The following is an 18,951-nucleotide window of genomic DNA, read 5'->3' on the forward strand; positions in this document are numbered from 1 at the left end:
CGAGCCAGGTTCATGTTTCTCCAGCCAAAGGTTTTCCCTCTCCAGGATTTGTGCTCCAGAATCATCCACCCCTTGCTGGAGCATTCTGCACTTTGAATTTTAGCCCCAAAATCTTTATATTCTTATAAAATTGACATTTTTGTAATTTAGAGGATTGGCCATTTGTCATTGAGTTGTCTGTAATGTATTGAGTTGGCCAAACAGTTTGTAAGATGGTATGGAAAAACCTGAATGAACTTTTTGGCCAACCCAGTAAAAAATAATAGATGCAAACTAAGAGTCCAATCAATGGGTTAAGTACATTTTAATGCAAATATACACATGGCCTTCTATTGCTGGTATGATTATGAAGACAAATCCATTTACATGGAAGTGTATTTAGGATATGTTAATAAATGAAGAAGGAGATCAGAAATACCATTAAACTGTGTGTATGCGTGCGCACACATGCATATGTAAATTTAGATATTTTATTTTCCTTCTGCTTATTATGGGACTTCCCACACTATGCAGTGGTAAAGACCCCCTCTGCCAATGCAGGAGATATAAAAGACTCTAGTTCCATCCCTGGGTTGGGAAGATCCCCTGGAAAAGGGCATGGCACCCTCTCCAGTATTTTTACCTGGAGAATCCCACAGACAGAAGTCTGGTGGGCTACAGTCCATAGGGTTGCAAAGAGTCGGACGTGACTTAGCATGCACACAGTCTATGGAAAGACACAGCCATCTCTCCCTTCTTTTTCTTTTGCAGTGTTTATTTTAGTATTTCTTCAGCTGGTGGTGGTTTTTGTGTGTGTGTGTGTGTGTGTGTGTGTTTTTTTTTTTTTGGTTGTTTGGCCTTAGAAGAGGCTTCTCTGATACAAGAGGGAAAATCACATGCCATGTTGAGGCCACAGCTTATCTCCAATGTGCTGGTTCTCCACTGCTGCCTAAAAAATTACCCTGAGCTTCTGTGGCTTATATGACCACTTATATCACACGTTTATCATCCCAGAGAGGGCGTGCAGGAGGGTTTTGCTGGGCCCTCTGCTTGGGGTCTCAGAGGCTGCAGAGGTGTCGCCGGGGTCCCGATTCTCCTCTGATCCCTCATCTTAGCAACTCCCTTCTGTCCCCGCCCCAGAGCCAATTCCGAGCTAATCTACAGCCACAGCTCCACCACCATCTGCCGTTTTCCTGGTGCCTCATCTTCTTGCCACTTCTCCCCTAGACTTGGGAAAGTCGAAGATTAAATGAAACGGCTTGCTAAACAAGGAAATGCTGCCTTCAACCCCTGTCCCTCCCCCGCTGTACAGTTGTCTTTCAGTGTCCTTGTCCAAACTTAAAAATAATTCTGCTTTATGTCCAGCAGATAAACTTTAAATTATATATAAAACAGTTGGATGCTTTCCAAGACCTTGACGCAGAACCATGTTGTCCTGGACCAATTAGAGTCAATATCCAGACACTGGGGGAAAAAAATGGAAAGAAAGCCAGACTCATTTATTTCTGCAGAGTATGTGGCCATTAAGAGTTTAACCGCTCCGGGAAATGTCACTGGTGATGTGAACTGGACCATCTCAGAGAACAACTATTTCCTTCTCTGAGTGGTGTTGAAAGCTGGTTCACGGAGACTTCCTCATACTTCCAACACTTTTCCTGCAACAGGAGAGCACAGGTTGTGATAAGGTGGAATAAACTGAGCTTCGTAATTGCCGAGCTACTTCAGGAAACAGAGGAAAGGAGAGACGGATGGTTTTTTTGAAAAATGAGTTACATAGGGATTTCCCAGTTAGGAAAGGAAATTATGATTTTGGCAGTCTTGCCATGTGATGGTTAATCTTATGAGTTAACTTGGCCGGATCATCAGTGCCCAGATAGTTGGCAAAGCATTGTGTCTGGATGTGACTGTGAAGATCTTTCCAATGAGATTAACATTTGAATCTTTCCAATGAGATTAACATTTGTATCAGTGAACTGAGCGAAGCAGATCTGAGTAAAGGTGAGCTTGTGGTCTTTCTCTCTCCCTAGATGTTATCAAATGTATCAATATACAAGTCCCCCTGGTTCTGCTTCACTGGAGAATCCTGGCAAGTCAGTCAGCTTAAATGCATTCGTTCTGTGTTTTAGTTGTGAAATGCTGTTGTCCACACACAGGCCTGTGTCCCCAGTGGCATTTTACATGTTCAAGTTTGTAATGATGGATCTTAAAGCACCCTTCCTCCCACATCAGAACTGACATGGTTCATGGCCAGCAGTCAAGGGCAAACATGCCGAAAAACCCAAAACCACAGCCATGAACTATAGTGCTTTTTCAGTTTGCAGACAGGCCCACAAGGACCATGCGTGTGTCAGTGGCAGTGCCGGCTTGTAGCAGGGGTTTTGAGCTTTTTTGGTGAATAAAATATCTGAGATTCCTATATAAACTACACACCTCTTCCTCCACCCAGACATACACAGGTACGCACACAACCCCTGCATGTTGCATAGTTTAGGGAACTCCCGAGCCTGGTGACTCGGGCGGACAGAGGGCAGAGGATGGAGTCTGGCCCCAGGTCCCAGGGACAGAAAGTTGAGTCCTCCTGAGTGGCCTCCCTCTGGCTGCTCCTTGTTCAGCCCTGGGGCCCCATCTGAGCTCAGAGCCTAAGCCAAACCCAGGCCAGATGGGGACTGAGCGCCAGTTCCTGGGGTTTCAGTCCTGCATCTGGGGGAGTCTCCCTGAACCCCCCACCCTGTGATGCTGTTTGGAAAGCATCATTCAGAGCGCCAGCTCTCCTTCCATTAATGATGTGGTCCTGTGATCCTGCCTGGGGCAGACTATTATGGAGTCTATAAAGCCTTATTACCAGAATGGGCCATCCATTTAGAGCCATATTTCGGCAAATGAGGCACCTCTGCAGCAGACAGGGCTGATCATTTCTCACCTGGCTGGTTCTGAGTCCCTTCTGCCCTGCAGTCTGCTTCTCTGTTCCTCCCTCCGCCCCAGGCCCTGGTGGGGAGCTGGTCACAGGAGCTGCGTTCCAGGTCTTGTAGGGACCTTCCCTCTGTCCAGGTCACCAGGGGCAGAGGACACAGCCCAGCCCTCGAGACTACCCCACTCCAGCCTTTAACCCTGGAGCCCATTGGAAGGATCGTTTCTGGAGTCATTGATTCATCAGGGGGAGAGAGTTTAAGCTGTGAAGACAAAGGGAGCTGAGAGATGCGGGCAGAGAGGCAGAGACACACAAAGAAGGAGAGACATACAGAAAGGCAGAGAGAGAAAGCAAAAACGCAACATTCCTTATGTTTGCTTGTGACAATCACCAAAAATGTTTAAAACAGTCGCCGTTCCCTCAGGTTCCCCAAGTCTGCCTCTGAAACTTCTGAATGTCATCAAGTGTCGGTCCAAACAACCAACGAATAAAACAGCTTGTGAAACCAATTACTCGACTTTTTCTTGATATTTTTCTGAACTCTATGGTGGTATTTCCTAACACCGCCTCCTAATGCCCTCTGTAAATTGGATTTTTTTGGTTGCGAACAGAGAATGCAGATAACGATGGTGAACGTAAATGAAGAGAAGATGAAGCCCTTCAGGAATGTTTTGTTCGTAGAACTTTCTATCCTCCGGGCTCCTCCTTATGGAGCGTGTTGGGGCTCCTTTCCTCACAGTTACAATGGGGACCTTAGCATTTAGACTTTCTTTGTGGCAGATAAAATGCCAGATAATAAGCATGTATTTCAAGGTTTCTCCTTGGATCCAGATGGTCCATTTTTCAAATTTTTATTACACTGGTTTGGTGCTTTCTGTGTCCTCTGTCACAGAGATTCTGGAAGGAAGAAACTTCGGGAACTCTGGTTAGTCCCATGCAATCTGTTCCATGCCCTTTAGCATACTCTGACTCAGAATTATTGACTCACAGGACTTGAAGCCCCTCAAGGATGCTCCTTGCCCTGCCAAGTTCTGAGGGGCTGAGAATACCTGCCAGCTCACAGTTTAGACCCAGTAGGAAGGGCAGAAAACAGCCTGAAGGTGGAGTCCCTTAACAAAGAAGGCAAAACTTTTCTAGTCACTAGAAACATAAACATAGTTCGTCTAGCCAGGGGGGGTTGCTGAGGACTCGGTTTTAATTTTTTTTTGTCACTCAGTTGTGTCCGACTCTGCAACCCCATGGACTATGCAGTCCATGGCATTCTCCAGGCCAGAATACTGCAGTGGGTACCTTTCTTTTCTCCAGGGGATCTTCCCTTCCCAGGGATCGAACCCAGGTCTCCTACATTGTGGGTGGATTCTTTACCAGCTGAGCCACAAGGGAAGCCCAAGAATACTGGAGTTCGTAGACTATCCCTTCTTCAGCGGATCTTCCCGACCTAGGAATCGAACTGGGGTCTCCTGAATTGCAGGTTGCTGAGGACTTGGTTAAGTACCAATATTCAAAATAGCATCTTCTGGGAGGAAGGGACAGTTAGACAGAGCATCTGGGGAGAGCATGTACACCCTGCCATATTTAAAACAGATAACTAACAAGGGCCTACTGTGTAGCACAGGGAACTCTGCTCAATGTCAGGTGGCAGCCTGGTGGGAGCGGGGAGAATGGATGTATGTATATGTATGGCTGAGTCCCCTTGCTGTTCACTTGAAACTATCACAACAGTCTTTATTAATTGGCTGTACCCCAGCACAAAATAAAAAGTTAAAATAACCCCAAAACAGCATCTTCAATAAGCCAGCACTCACGGAACAGAGGTGAAGGGCAGGGTCCCCCCTGCTCCGTGTATCAGAGCCTCAGATCTGCCCAGGAAGGTGATCCTGAGGATCCCAGCTCTCGCTTCTGGGCCTGAGGGCCCCACGCCCAGTCCCCAGCGGGCAGGCAGTGAGCTTCACCTTACCTGGCCTCCCAGGCTGGAACACACTCACTTCCCAAGGTTCCTGCCCCTGAGCCGCACACAGAAACCTTTGTTCCCACAGCTGTCACTTCTGGGGCAGGAGGTGCCCCGCTTCTGTCTCCCACTCTGCCTCCAAGGGTCTGACCTCAGTGTAGGGTTAAGAAACTTGCTTTTTAAAACTTATCCTCAGATTTTTTTCTTTTTAAATCAGGCAACTAGAAAAAAAAAAGGACATATCTAAAGTAAGGTGAGTCAGATGCAAGTGGGAATTTCAGGTGATGAAATATGCATGTGGACAAACACACCATGATCGGGGCGTGTTGAGCAGTGAGCTTCCCCGCTCACTGAGAACCATGTGAACAAAATAAATGTAAACAGCAAGGAAATGCTAGGATTCTCTGTCAGCTCCTCCTTTTTGATAAATGCATTTTACAGACTTTCTTTTTATTTTTTATTTATTTTTATTTTTAATTGAAGGATAATTGCTTTACAATGTTGTGTTGGTTTCTGCCATACAACAGTGTATAGACTTTCTTCTAGAGACTGGGGGTCATGGAAGTAAGACAACAGGACCTCTTGTGAGCAGTGTGGGCTTTCCCACGTGGGTAGGAGAATTAGAAGCCCGTTTGGTATAAATGAAATGAGTAGGAAGAATGATGGATTATCTGAGCAGAGTTTTCTACTGAAATATGAAATGGAAAAGGGGCAGGTGGGGTAGGGAGAGAGAGACACAGCAATTTATCACTCCCCTCCAGAGACCCTGACTGGTTGACCAGAAGCCCCTGCACCCCACTCCCTCCCCACCTCCAGCATTCTGGGGAGAGGCTGGTGCCGAAGCTCTTTTTCTAGAACATTCCACCCTTGGGCTGTAATTAATCCTCTCTTCGCTCTCCATTTTGAAAGCGAGGCCCTGTGATGGGAGCTTGTTTTCGTATCTTGTTAGCTATGTCCTGGTGACGTTCCAGGAATGACTCCAGTCTTATTAGCAAGCGGTTCTCAGATCTCTTTCCCTGAGACAGGCTCCCGGAATCTTCCCTGGAGGAGGCTGGTTCTAGGCTGTGTTTATGAGTTCCTGAGAGTGCCTTCAGGTTCACTGTTCCCTGACTCCTGTCTCTTCGGTACTGTGTAAGCGTGTGCAGACACACGTACACATGCGTGCACACCCCCCACCCCCGCCAGGGGGCTCAACAAGGTTCCTGTGTCCCCGGCTTTCAGGGGCTGAAGCGGGGGGAGCTGTTGCCCCTTGTTCTGCTCCCAGCCACATGCCAGCCTGTTTTCTGGGATCGTGGGACCTTGTTCAAGGCCTTGGCCTCAGGCCTCTACCTGGGCCTTGGCCTCCTCCGCCTCCTGCCGGCCTGCAGTACTTGCAGCCTGCTGGCTGCAGGTGTTGCCCAGTCTCTGCCGCCGCCTCTGGGTCTGCAGCTCAGGAAGAGGACCATGCTGAGCGGTAGTGAGTTTGGGGGTCCAGCTGGGACCCTGGGGCTTCAAGCTGGCTCCCAGGAGGGTGATGTGACCTGTGACTAGGGGACAGGTAAGGGCTGGGGACGCTCTAGCCAGACGGAGGCCCTGGGAAGGAAGGATGTGAGTGCGGACAAAGCAAGTGAGGTTTGTGTGGGTGCTGTGCTGGGGGGAGGCCCGGGGGGGTGTCGGGGAGCTGGAGGGAAAGGCAGCCAGCAGGTGGGGGGAGCAGATGAGGGAGGGCAAATGGAGGGGGCAGGCAAGGAGAGTGGCTGGCAGCTGGGCAGGTGCTGGCCCTGGAGGGACTCTGAGCATCTAGACTGCAGGGAGCTGCCCCTGGGGTTCCCTTGGAGACAGGAGGGACTGTCCTTGTGCTAGGCTGGGTGCCGTGAAGTCAGGGCTTCTTGGCAAGACTGGAACTGTCCCCACACACCCCTGCTGGTTGCCCTCGGGGCCAGGACAGACCTGGGCTGTCAGGTCTGCAAGTACTGGGTGTGAGGTGCTGAAATTAATACACCGTGTCCTCCTCCCAGACCTTGGGATTCCTGTACTCTTTTCAGGGCAGATAGGGGCTGTCACTCAGTGAGGGCCTGTGACTTTCCACCAAAAGACACATCAGAGCGAAATGTGGAGTGCTGCCAAGGAGGCTGTGTCTGCTGCTTCCTCCCAGCCCCACTTCCCGGGGAACCCTGCCTGCCTTGTACCAGGGCCAAACCCTGAGCTGTGAGCCCGCAACCTGGACCCCTGCAGAGGAGTTTATCTGGGGTGGGGTTGGCAGATTCCAGAGCGAGGGTGAGCAGAGGAGAACGCTTAGACAGGTGGGGCTGCAGTCTCTGCAGGCCTGAGGCCAGGTCACTCAGGCCTCTTTTTAGGCAGTGGGGAGGGGCTGCAGGTGGCAGGGCCCAGCGTCAGGGGTGAGGGGGGATGGTGGAACCAGCTTGAGGCGAGCAGCGGGAGGGAGGGTGGTGGTGGTGACCAGAGTATTTCCTTTAATGCAAAGGAGGACAGACATATGCGAATGCTCTGCCTTTAGTAAGAGTAGCTGCTGCTTTGTGAAACCCTTCCAGAGGTGTGTTGGTCAAATGAGGCTCCTTTCTTGGCATGACTCATGGTTTGCAAACGTGGCTTTGTTGTAGTACAAGCAGAAATGCAGTTTTCCTCTCCTGAGAACAAGGAAAGTAAAGGGAACAGTGAACAGGACAGAGAAGAAAGGTGAGCAGGCCTGAAAGAGTTAATCACTCCTACTTTTGCTTTAACTGTTGCTGATTTGCAGTGTCAGTTAGGAGGAGCCAACCTAGCACTCCCTAATACTATGTAAATTACATCTTGTCCGGGTATTTGCTCTCCTGCACTCTCCCAGCAAATCACCCCTAGTAGCTGTCTGCATTGCAGAAAGAAGATAACCCCCCAGAGACAAATGGGCCCAATTACCGGCTGCCTGACGCCATGAAAAATGCAAGACCTTCTTTACTTTGGGCCTTATCATTTATCCTAAGATTGTGAAACCCCAGTTCCCCTAGATGGGGGGAGGGCACAGTTCTTGAGGTGCTAGCCTGCCCCTCTTCCAGCCTAGAATTAAAGCCATCTTTCTACTTCCTCCAAACCCTGTCTCTGTATGTTTTATTCGGCAACGGTGGGCAGATAAAGCCAAGATTTTGGCGGTCGTGGTTTGTGTGCGTTCTGGGTCAGTGGATTTGTTAATCATTTGAAAGCCGCGCGCTAATCTGGGTCTTTCTCCCTCCCCTTCCGCCCTTCTCTCCCGCTCCAGGTCTTCTTGTTCCTCCCTGAAGGCTGGGGCCAGGCCCCAAAGGGCCACTTAGTAGGACAAGGAGCAGGACGACAGGACATCCATGTCCACAGGGGAAATGCCCCTTCATCCTCACAGCCTCCACCCAGCCTGGGGACAGGGAGTTTGAGGACGGGGACCTAAGTGCTCAGTGTCCCAGGGACCTGGTCCCCACGTGTGCTGGACTTGGACCATCCTTCCTGAGTATGAGATGACCTCCGTGTGCATTTCCATCCTTACTGTTGAGAATAATGGGAATCTAGACACGCCATCTTTGCTCCATCCCCTAGCTTAGGTTGGAATTTAGAGAATATATATGTACCTGAAAAGCAATTTCAAACAAGCTTTGTGTAAGTGTTACCATGCTGGAATATTAAGAAGATAAAATCCTGACCAAGCAGATGGGATTTCATTGGCAAGAGTCCTTCCCCTCCTCCAGCTCAGTCTGTCTGGGAAGCCTGAGATCTAAACTTAGCCAAAGCTGTTCACTGAAGTCAGAGAAACTCTGTGTGTGTGTGAGTGTGTGTGTGTGTGTATGTATGTGTGTGTCTGTGTGTGCGCACATGATATAATGCAATACTACATTCTTCTCTGGATTTGTCTCAAGATATTAAAAACAACCCTTTGGGATTTGTTTCCATCTCTCTTCACTGCCTCTGCACCCCTGCTCAAAGCACTGTCTGTGCCCCAGGAATCCACACCCCGGGGCCTGATAGAGATGCAGGTTCTAAGACCTTATTCTCCAAATGATTTTATGCATCATACTAAGCTTTTATTTATGTATTTTTTGTGTGTGCGTGCTCAGTCGTGTCCGACTCTTTGCAATCCCATGGACTGTTGCCCACCAGGCTCCTCTATCCATGGGATTCTCCAGGCAAGGATGCTGAAGTGGGTTGTCATGCAGTCCTCCGGAGGAGCTCCCCGACCCAAGGATTGGACCCGCATCTCTTTGGTCTGCTGCACCTGCAGGCGGGTTCTTTGCCGCTGCGCCACCTGGGAAGCCCCCCAGTCTTACAGAAGACCCCCAAGCTTTGGATGCCCGCCATTCCCCACAGCATTCTCTGTCTTTATCGTGCTTTTCCTGGAACAGATACATGAGCCTCTGACATCTCCTCACCCTCCTCGCCACATGATGGCCCCAGAGCCCCGGATGCAGAGACCTAAGCCACCCTTCCTACCTCATACTGATTCCCTGCTTAAAATGTTAGGAGAACACATCAATTCTACTCAATAAATTTCGAGCGCACAGTGCAGTATTACCTGCACCCACCATGCCCTACACTAGGTCCCCAGAATGTATTCTTACTGCTGTGTATCAGTTATACCTCGATAAAAGGTTAGAAGAGAATGAATAATTTCCCTAAAGAATAGACTTGAAATCCGTATATTTCCCAGGATTTTTTTCCCCATGTAGTCAGGGATTAATAGATTCCAGTTAGATCACATGGCCTTTCTCCATTTCATAAAAAGGCTTTCTTAGACGTAGGGTAGATTTGAAATAAATTTATTCTTTTCTTTTAGGACACCAAAATTTACAGAAGTACCTCTGAGCTCAATATTTCAAATGACTCTACCTTCAAATTTGAATGTCGTAATACTTTATCATAAATATTTAAAGCTTAAATAGGACAAAGTATGTTTGATTTTTTTGCCATTCTGTTATCACTCTCTCTTTTTTTTCCTTTCTTAAGCCTTATTAAGGTGTAATTAAAGCACAGCAAACTACACTTATTGATACTGTGTGCTGATGAGTTCTGATCTGTGTGCAGCAAGAACTCAGTGGGGTGTCCATCACCCCAAGACTTTTCCTGAGCCCTCTCTCCTACCCCCCTCCTCCCACCTACCCAACAGAAAGAGTGGCCTTCTCTTGTTTACATTTTCTAGAATTTTATACAAATGAAGAAATGTGCTATGTACACTGTTTTTGCTGGCTTTTCTTACTGAGCATTCTGATTTTGAGATTCAACCACATCTTAGCATGTATTGAAAATTCTCCTTTTTATTACTGAGCAATTTTCCCTTGTATGAGCATCACTTGTTGATGGGTGTTGGGTTGTTTCCAGGTTTTGGTTAGTACAAATAAAGCTACCATAGGCACTGGTGTACAAGCCTTTGTGTAAGAGTCTGCTATCATTTCTTTTGAGTCATTACCAGGGAGGGGGAATGACCGGGTGATATGGACATGTATGTTTAATTTTAAAATAGACTACCAAATTATTTGCCAAACTGGCCGCATTTTACCATTTTACATCCCTGCCAGCAGCGTGGGACGTGTCAGTTGCTCCATATCCTTGCCAACACTTGACGGAGTCAGCCTTTTACATTGTAACCCTTTTGGGAGTATGTGGAGGAATCCCATACTGGTATTGAATTGCATCTCCCTAACCACCAATAATCTTCAGGACCTTTTCATTTGTTTATCTGCCATCTGTGTGTCACTTCTAGCGAAGGGTCTGTTCAAACGTTTTGCCCACTTTTCAGTTGGGTTGGTTTTTTCTTATTATTATTGCATTGTGAGAATTGTTTGTCAACTGTAGGTATAAGTCCTTTGTCAGATATGTGTTTCACACATAATTTCTTCCAACCTTTACTTTGAAGATCAAAGCTGTTGACTTTTTTTTTTAATTAAAAGAATATATTTTTTTGCCTGCCTTGGGTCTCTGTTGCTGACATAGACTTTCTCTAGTTGCCGCTAGCAGTGGCTGCTCTCCAGCTTAGAGGCTCAGGCTTCTCTCATTGCAGAGCCAGACTCCAAGGCGTGAGGGCTTCAGTAGTTGTGGTATCCAGGCTTCGTTGCCCCAACGTATGTTGAATCTTCCTGGACCAGGATTTGAACCTGTGTCCCCTGCATTGGCAGGCAGATCTTTAACCACTGACCCACTAGAGAAGCCTTGATAGCATGTTGTGAACTCATCATGATACAAGTTTTCAGGGGACATTTGGATGAAGTTCCAGCTTCCTAGTTTCGTAAACTGGTTTTGTTTGTTTATGGGTCACACCAGTCAAATTACATTTCACTGAAAGTTACATTCCACCTGCTCTACAATGAGGCACTGTTTTGTATACTGACAGAAACAAACAGAAAAATCTTAAGTTGTACTACAGATCCTACTTGGAGATAGTAAAAGTTAAATAACTTCACGGTACTAAGGGAAAAGAGTAATTGTTAGAAAGATAACAAAGAGGGATGGTTCACGGCGGCAGCGCGGTCCCCAGGATGGCAGAAGTTGTCTCGACCCCATGAACAAGCAGAATTTCTTCCCCCGAAACTCACTGCTTCTGCTTCTCTATGAAAACTACGAAATGCGCCTTTACATGCCAGATCCATAGATGGCCTCTGGGACCAGGTTTCATTGTTTTTTTTTCTTCCTTGTTCTTGGAGATACTCAGCTTCTCTCAGTGGAAAGGAACCATTGGAGGAGATCCCACGTGCTCTGCTGGGCCGGTGGGCACAGACTTGCTGGGCTCTCCCCTCTTTCTGATTCAGATCCTGTAGCACTCTTCCTTTGACATTGGGACAATTCACTAACCTTCACCATGGCCCCTTCCTCATTAGTTAATCTGCTCACCACAGGACAGAATCACCAGATGAACAGCTAGAGAGACACAGGCAATCTCCTCACGGTTTTAGAATTATGTTGTTGTCATATAAAGGGAGCTGAAGCTTATTTAGCATATGATGTGTGCGAAACACTGCTTTCAGCAATGCATGTGTGTGATTGTATTTAACCCTCATCACCATCGCAGGCGCAGAGCCCATCTTCATCAGTGCTGACTTCAAGAGCACAGTCCCTGGAGGGTCCATCGGAGGGCAGATCAGAGTCACCCTGCGGAATGGGCACCTGCAGTACATCATCGCCCGGTACGGACTCTGTGGCCACATCATACCGCTGGTGCAAGAAGTTCCTAAGTCGGACTCCTGGTGTGTGAGGAGGTTAGCAGAAGTCAGCCTGTCCCTGAACAACGGAAGCCACTTCAAGATATTTGGTTTTATGCTGATCACGTGCTCCTGGGATAAATAAATCTCTAAGGGCTTCCCTGGTGGTTCAGATGGTAAAGCGTCTGACCGCAATGTGGGAGACCCAGAGTTCGACCCCTGGGTTGGGAAGATACCCTGGAGAAGGAAATGGCAACCCACTCCAGTATTCTTGCCTGGAAAATCCCATGGACAGAGGACCCTGGTAGGCTGCAGTTCATGGGGTCGCAAAGAGTCGGACAAGACTGAGCGACTTCGCTTTTCACCATCTTATAAAGCAGGGCTCTCAGGACCCATATTTCATTGCTGTGGAAGCTGACGGTCAGAGCTGCTCCCAACTTTCAGGTGGCCACACAGCGGTTCAGGAGCCAGAACTAGAGTCTACACAGCCTGACAGCAGAGCTGGGCCTCATCTGGCAGGCGTCCTCCACCCTCCATCCCACCCAGGCCCCTCCTCCTGACGCTGGTTACTGGGCCACATAAGTCTAGCTGCAATTCTAGAAAAGTCCTTCCCCACTATTTAATTTCTGATGAAGAAAGCCTTAAAATTAATTTCAGAGTTATCTGTATTTGAACAGATGGTATTTGATCACCAGTTTTTCCCTCATGGCTCAGTGGTAAAGAATCCTCCTGCCAAGCAGGAGACGTGGGTTCAATCCTTGGGTTAGGAATTTCCCCTGGAGAAGGAAATGGCAGCCCACTCCTGTATTCTTGCCTGGAGAATACCATGGACAAAAGACCCCAGTGGGCTGCAGTCCATGTGGTTGCAAAGAGTTGGACACGTCTTTGCAACTGAACAATGACAACAGCAACTTGGATTACCATCTTTTATTCATGACCCATCTTTACTTCTTTTACTGTTATGAGACGGTAATAGAAAATGAAACTTTTTCGTCCCCAGCACTTGATATTTTTGTGGCTTCTAATGCACTGACCTTTGGTATGAATCTACATGAATAGTCTTGAGTCTAAGAGATTCTAGACTGTCCCATTATAGGGACACTTAATAGCAACCCACTCCAGTATTCTTGCCTGGGAAATCCCATGGACAGAGGAGCCTGGTGGGCTATAGTCTTTGGGGTTGCAGAGTCAGACACGCCTGCAGGGACTAAGCATGCATGCATACTGTCCTGAATTGCCAGTTTGTTCGTGTTCCTTCTCCAGTACCTCCCTGGCTGTGGGCTTGCATCCTATTTCCATTTGCTTTTCACTAAAATCCCTAGAAGTCGTATTCCCCAAGGCTCTGAAATCATGCAGTCCTTACAGGCATTGGTTCAGACACTCATGCTTTCTTAGTGTGTTAAACAAGCCTTTTTTTCCTGATCTGTTGACATCTGGGGCCTTAGGGTCCTGTAGGAACTGACCACTTCCCTGGGCCCAGCCAGGGGTAGCTGTTCTTAGACTCTTTGAGGGCCTTGTCTGAGGGTATGCCTTTTTGTATGCAAACCAATCAACTCAGAGCCCACCCTGCAAACTGCCTCTTTCTTGAGCTTGTATATGCCTGGTCTCTCTCCCTCTGCCTTAATTACGGGGCCAGGCATCTGACAACCAGCCTCTTCTCCCCTGAACCCACAGAAACCATTCAAAGTACGAATCCTAAACCTACTTGCCCTTCCAATGCGGGCTCTTGCTCACGTACCCCTTCTCCCTCTGCCTCCCCAGTCCCTGCTCCTGGCCCCTCTGTGGCCACACCCCCAGAGCCCTGCATGGTGTGGCAGGCGCCCCCTCCTCTTAGAGCCGAGAGGAGCAAACCATCTTGTTAAGGACAATGTCTCCTGACCTGTTGACCCCACCATCCCTGAATAATAATAAAACCTGCGTTTTAAAACACTTTTACAGAAATTATCTTTCTCCCCAAGGGAAATATGTGCAAGCGAGCCTAGAAAGGTGAGGGATATGTTCTGTACGATGTGAAAATATGGATTCTGTGTTATATTCAAACAGAAACAGTTTAGGCTGAAGCTCTGGAATTCTGTATCTTACGCTCCAACAGATTTGCTTTGAGGATGAAATGGCTCATTATTGCTTCAATGTTTATAGGATAATGTATCTGTACAAAATATTTTCCCTTAGCAGCATATAATGCACACAGCCATGCATTTATTATAGTAAATGCAGCTCATGAGTCACTTGTAAATGTAGACAAACTATTTTATTTCAGATTCTTAAATTTCAAATTTGCTGAAAAATCTCCCTGACTCAGAAGTCAACTGCTTTTCAGCACAGATGGTGTTGTCCTGTTTTTAAAAAGTAGTTATTCATCATAGTTAGGTTGCAGCTCTCTTTTGTAATGCTGAAGCAATAATGTTGCATGGGGTCCTCTAGTGAATGGGTCTCATTATACATCTGGTCAGCCAAAATGTAAATATAATCATCAAGTCTCAGATGCTTTATAATTGTGTTTAACCCACATGACATTGAGCTCGGAATAAACAGCAATGTTTTTGAATAGTACTGGTGTGAGTGTGTGTGTGAGAGAGAAGGAGAGTCTAGTGTTAGTCCTACATGTAGGACTCGTCATGTGAGTGTGTTCTGATGCTTAGTCATGCCCGACTCTTGGCGACCCCGTGGACTGTAGCCTGCCAGGCTCCTCTGTCCATGGATTTCCCAGGCAAGAATACTGGAGTGGTTGCCATGTCCTTCTCCAGGGGATCTTCGCAACCCAGGGACTGAACCCACATCTCTTGACATTTCCTGCATTGGCAGGCAGTTATTAATCACTGTACCACTTGGGAAGCCAGAATATGTCACAGTGCTAATAAAACAAAGGACTCACTCTCAATCCCTCTTCTAAGTAAAAAGTGGTTTCCTAATAAAATGAGTTTAAAACCCCACCCCTGTTTCCATAGTGGAAAGAGGAAAACAAATCCTCCTGTGGGAAGCGAAGACACACTCAGATGAGAGCCGCATCATTCCTATAAGGCATGAGCCAAGTCTTCCAGAACGTGCCAGAGAGAAGCACAGTTTAGCATAAATCAACTGGACAGACAAACTGTACTTTGGACAAGTTTATAGGCACAGACTACATTTTGGAATAGAAGCCTTGGAAGGAGAAGTAGACATCTCAGTGTGATGGGGTCTGAGAATTAAGTGGGATCCAGGTCCTTGACCAGGAGAGAATGTTCCTGAATAATGGAAGATAAAGGTGATCATCAATTATTGAGAAGTTGTGAGTGACTAGGACCAAAGTCCCTTTCATATCTCTATGGTTGATATTCCACTGAGTACATGAATGATTTGCTGCTTTTTGTTTTCAGGGACTTCCACTTGAATAAACTGCTCTAGATGTCCTGGGTTGACACTGGCTGTTGGCAATGAAGAATCTGGTGCTAAGGAATGTAGAACATCGTGCTAATATCCCCCTGCACAGAACCTGGGGTTTAGGAAGATGGTTTCAGACTGAGACTGTTGTGTTATAGAAGAATCTGGTGCTAAGGAATGTAGAACATCGTGCTAATATCCCCCTGCACAGAACCTGGGGTTTAGGAAGATGGTTTCAGACTGAGACTGTTGTGTTATATAAGTATACTGTGTTCTTCTTCTTCTTTTTTTTAAAGAGAACTTTCTATTTTGTACTGGGGTATAGCCAATTAACAATGTTGTAATAATTCCAGGTGAACAGGGAAGAAACTCAGCCACACATACACACGTATCTGTTCTTTCCCCAACTCCCCTCCCATCCAGGCTGCCACATAACACCAAGCAGGTTTCCCTGTGGTACACGGCAGGTCCGTGTTGGTTACCCATTTAAAATACAGCCGTGTGTACATGCTGCACTGTTACTTAGCCCTGTTTCTCTGGGCCTAAGGAAGGCAGTATTTGCCTTGGAGAGACATGAATTAATTATGGCTCTGAGTCCTCTGAGGAGTTTCTTTTAAGATGATGCTGAGTCATGATGAATACCTCTTGGAGTTGAGCTCTCCTTCTGGACCAGAAGTTCCCATGTTTATAGAAAAATTGATTCATTAAATATTAAAATGGGAAGAGGGGAAAGATTCCTAAAAGAAAGACTTGACTTTACTACACAGAAAGAACACCCCAAGGCTTAGGAACAATTAATCTAATGGTTACAGGAGTGATTGGGTTCTGATATGATCATTGAAAACATTGGGAATTTTGTGATTTATTAATTTCAAGTTTTTAACTTTTTTAGAAGGGGAAGCTAAGAATGTCCACACTGAAAAGTCTCATTCTCAGCTTCACCTCTCTTAGTCACAGGGACCAAATGGAATTCCGAGTTATACACAAAGGACTGGTTTTCCTAATCCTTGGAGGAAAGGGTCATTTTGACTCACTTGATGCTTCCGGGTTCCTCAAATTCTCTTATCAAAACAAATAAAGCTATTTTAAAATTGCCCAGTAACAAAGAGGAACTTACAACTACAACTCTTTATTGTGTCTTATTTTTTTCTACTCTGTGGAACAAGAATTAATGCCTCATACATTTGACAAGGGCTCCACGTTGTGCTGGTGTTGTTGTGCCCTATCTTGGCTTTCTTTGCCCACTGAAGCTGAATAAAAAAATTATGGAAACAGAGTTTGGAGGAAAGAAAAAGGTGGTTTTAATACTCAGCCAGCAGAGGTGGGACATACAGCAAGCTCACCTCAACTGCCCCTCCTTCCCCCCTCCCCCCTCCTCCCTACTCCCTCTCCTTCCCCCCTCCCCCCTCCCCCCTACTCCCTCCCCCCCTCCCCACCCCTCCTCACCCCTCCCCCCTTACCATGAGGAGTCTGGGGGATTATATAAAATGAGGGCTTACAGTCAGGGGGAGGTGATGAGGAAGAAAGGTGTAAGGACCTTATATTCTTCTCTTGTGTTGTTTCAGAAAAAATGGTCATGGGCTGATGTCAGGTAGCCCAGTAACTGGGTCCATTGCCTTTTGTGTGTGGTACTGCTTTCCTCTTTCTGTAATGCAAAAAGAGAAGAACTATGAGGGGTGGTCTTTGAAGAGAGCTGTAAAGGTGAGCACCAGATACAGGATGTAATTAACATAGAGCTAAAGGACTCTAGCAAGCTTAGTTACAGACTACAGATGAGGATCAGTTAAAGTAAAACGTAGGAGTGATCAGGCCTGCTGACTGTCCTCTTTATTTTCTTTGTTTTCAGGAAAGAAAGACTCTTTCTTCTTTTTTCTTTTTCACTGCAATCCTGGGAGACACAGGCTGTATCCATCATTGAGGGTAGACAATAAACTCATGGGTTTAGTCTTTTGCAAACTTTCTTCCCCCTCCCGTGTTGGTTATGATTATAAATCACAGCCAACAAATACTGTGCAGATACTAATATGATACAAGTCAGATTAGCATTGCCCACATTGGGGAGCTTTTGTTGAAGAAGCTCAGCACAGCAGGGCTGGGTTTCAGTCACAGGCTGTCAACTTGAGTGTGTCTTTGGCAATGGGCACATCAAGCGGAACATTTTCTCAGTGATCCTGGGGCTCAGGGCCAAGTGCTAGGCCAAGCCCTTTAGGCATGTCTGATTCCTGTGACCATCCTCATAACCTTGCGAGCAAAGTCCTGTTCGTTCCAGTTAACCGGGCAAGGGTGCTGAGTGACTGACATCCGTGACCTTGCTCATGACCACCGCCGGGACAAACGGGTGCGGGCAGTGTGGCCCGAGTGCCAGCCATGTGTTCTGCCACTGCTCTCAAGGCCCTCCTCACACAATAGTGACACACCTTTAAATATAACAATAATTCACAGAGAACGAGCTTAGGCTTTAGAGTCAGACTTTGCTTGGCATCTAGCTGAGCCACTTGCTAGCAAGGTGAGCTTTTGCTCTGTGTCTTCTTATCTATGAAGCAAGAATAAGCCAACCTGTCGGGCTACTGACTTAATTAGAGACAGGGCACTAACCAGCCAGCCTGGCACTTGGGCCCTTTAGAAGGAGCTTTAGTAACAATTGATTAAATATTAACAACAAGGCATAAAAGCATAGAAAAGAGTACAGCTAACCCTTATGGCAGAAAGTGAAGAGGAACTAAAAAGCCTCTCGATGAAAGTGAAAGAAGAGAGTGAAAAAGTTGGCTTAAATCTCAACATTCAGAAAACTAAGATCATGGCATCTGGTCCAATCACTTCATGGGAAGTAGATGGGGAAACAGTGGAAACAGTGTCAGACTTTATTTTTTTGAGCTCCAAAATCACTGCAGATGGTGACTGCAGCCATGAAATTAAAAAGACGCTTCTCCTTGGAAGGAAAGTTATGACCAACCTAGATAGCATATTGAAAAGCAGAGACATTACTTTGCCAACAAAGGTCCGTCTAGTCAAGGCTATGGTTTTTCCTGTGGTCATGTATGGATGTGAGAGTTGGACTGTGAAGAAAGCTGAGTGCTGAAGTATTGATGCGTTTGAACTGTGGTGTTGGAGAAGACTCTTGAGGTCCCTTGGACTGCAAAGAGATCCAACCAGTCCATTCTGAAGGAGATCAGCCCTGGGATTTCTTTGGAAGGAATGATGCTAAAACTGAAACTCCAGTACTTTGGCCACCTCATGTGAAGAGTTGACTCATTGGAAAAGACTCTGATGCTGGGAGGGATTGGGGGCAGGAGGAGAAGGGGACGACAGAGGATGAGATGGCTGGATGGCATCATTGACTCAATGGACGTGAATCTGAGTGAACTCTTGGAGCTGGTGATGGACAGGGAAGCCTGGCGTGCTGCAATTCATGGGGTCACAAAGAGTTGGAGACAACTGAGCAACTGAAATGAACTGAACTGAATAACAAAGAATTTTGGAAACTACCTTTGTGCACACAAATAATCAAGCCACAAAATCTCTATTCTTCCAGTCCACAAGCCTTTGTGTATTACAGAGGCAGCATCTCTGGGCACCAGGCCTCTCGGGTGTGGGTGAGCAGGAGTGGTACCATATTGATGGGCTCCTCT

This window comes from Budorcas taxicolor, chromosome 13 (genome assembly GCF_023091745.1).
Source record: "Budorcas taxicolor isolate Tak-1 chromosome 13, Takin1.1, whole genome shotgun sequence".
Taxonomy (NCBI): domain Eukaryota; kingdom Metazoa; phylum Chordata; class Mammalia; order Artiodactyla; family Bovidae; genus Budorcas; species Budorcas taxicolor.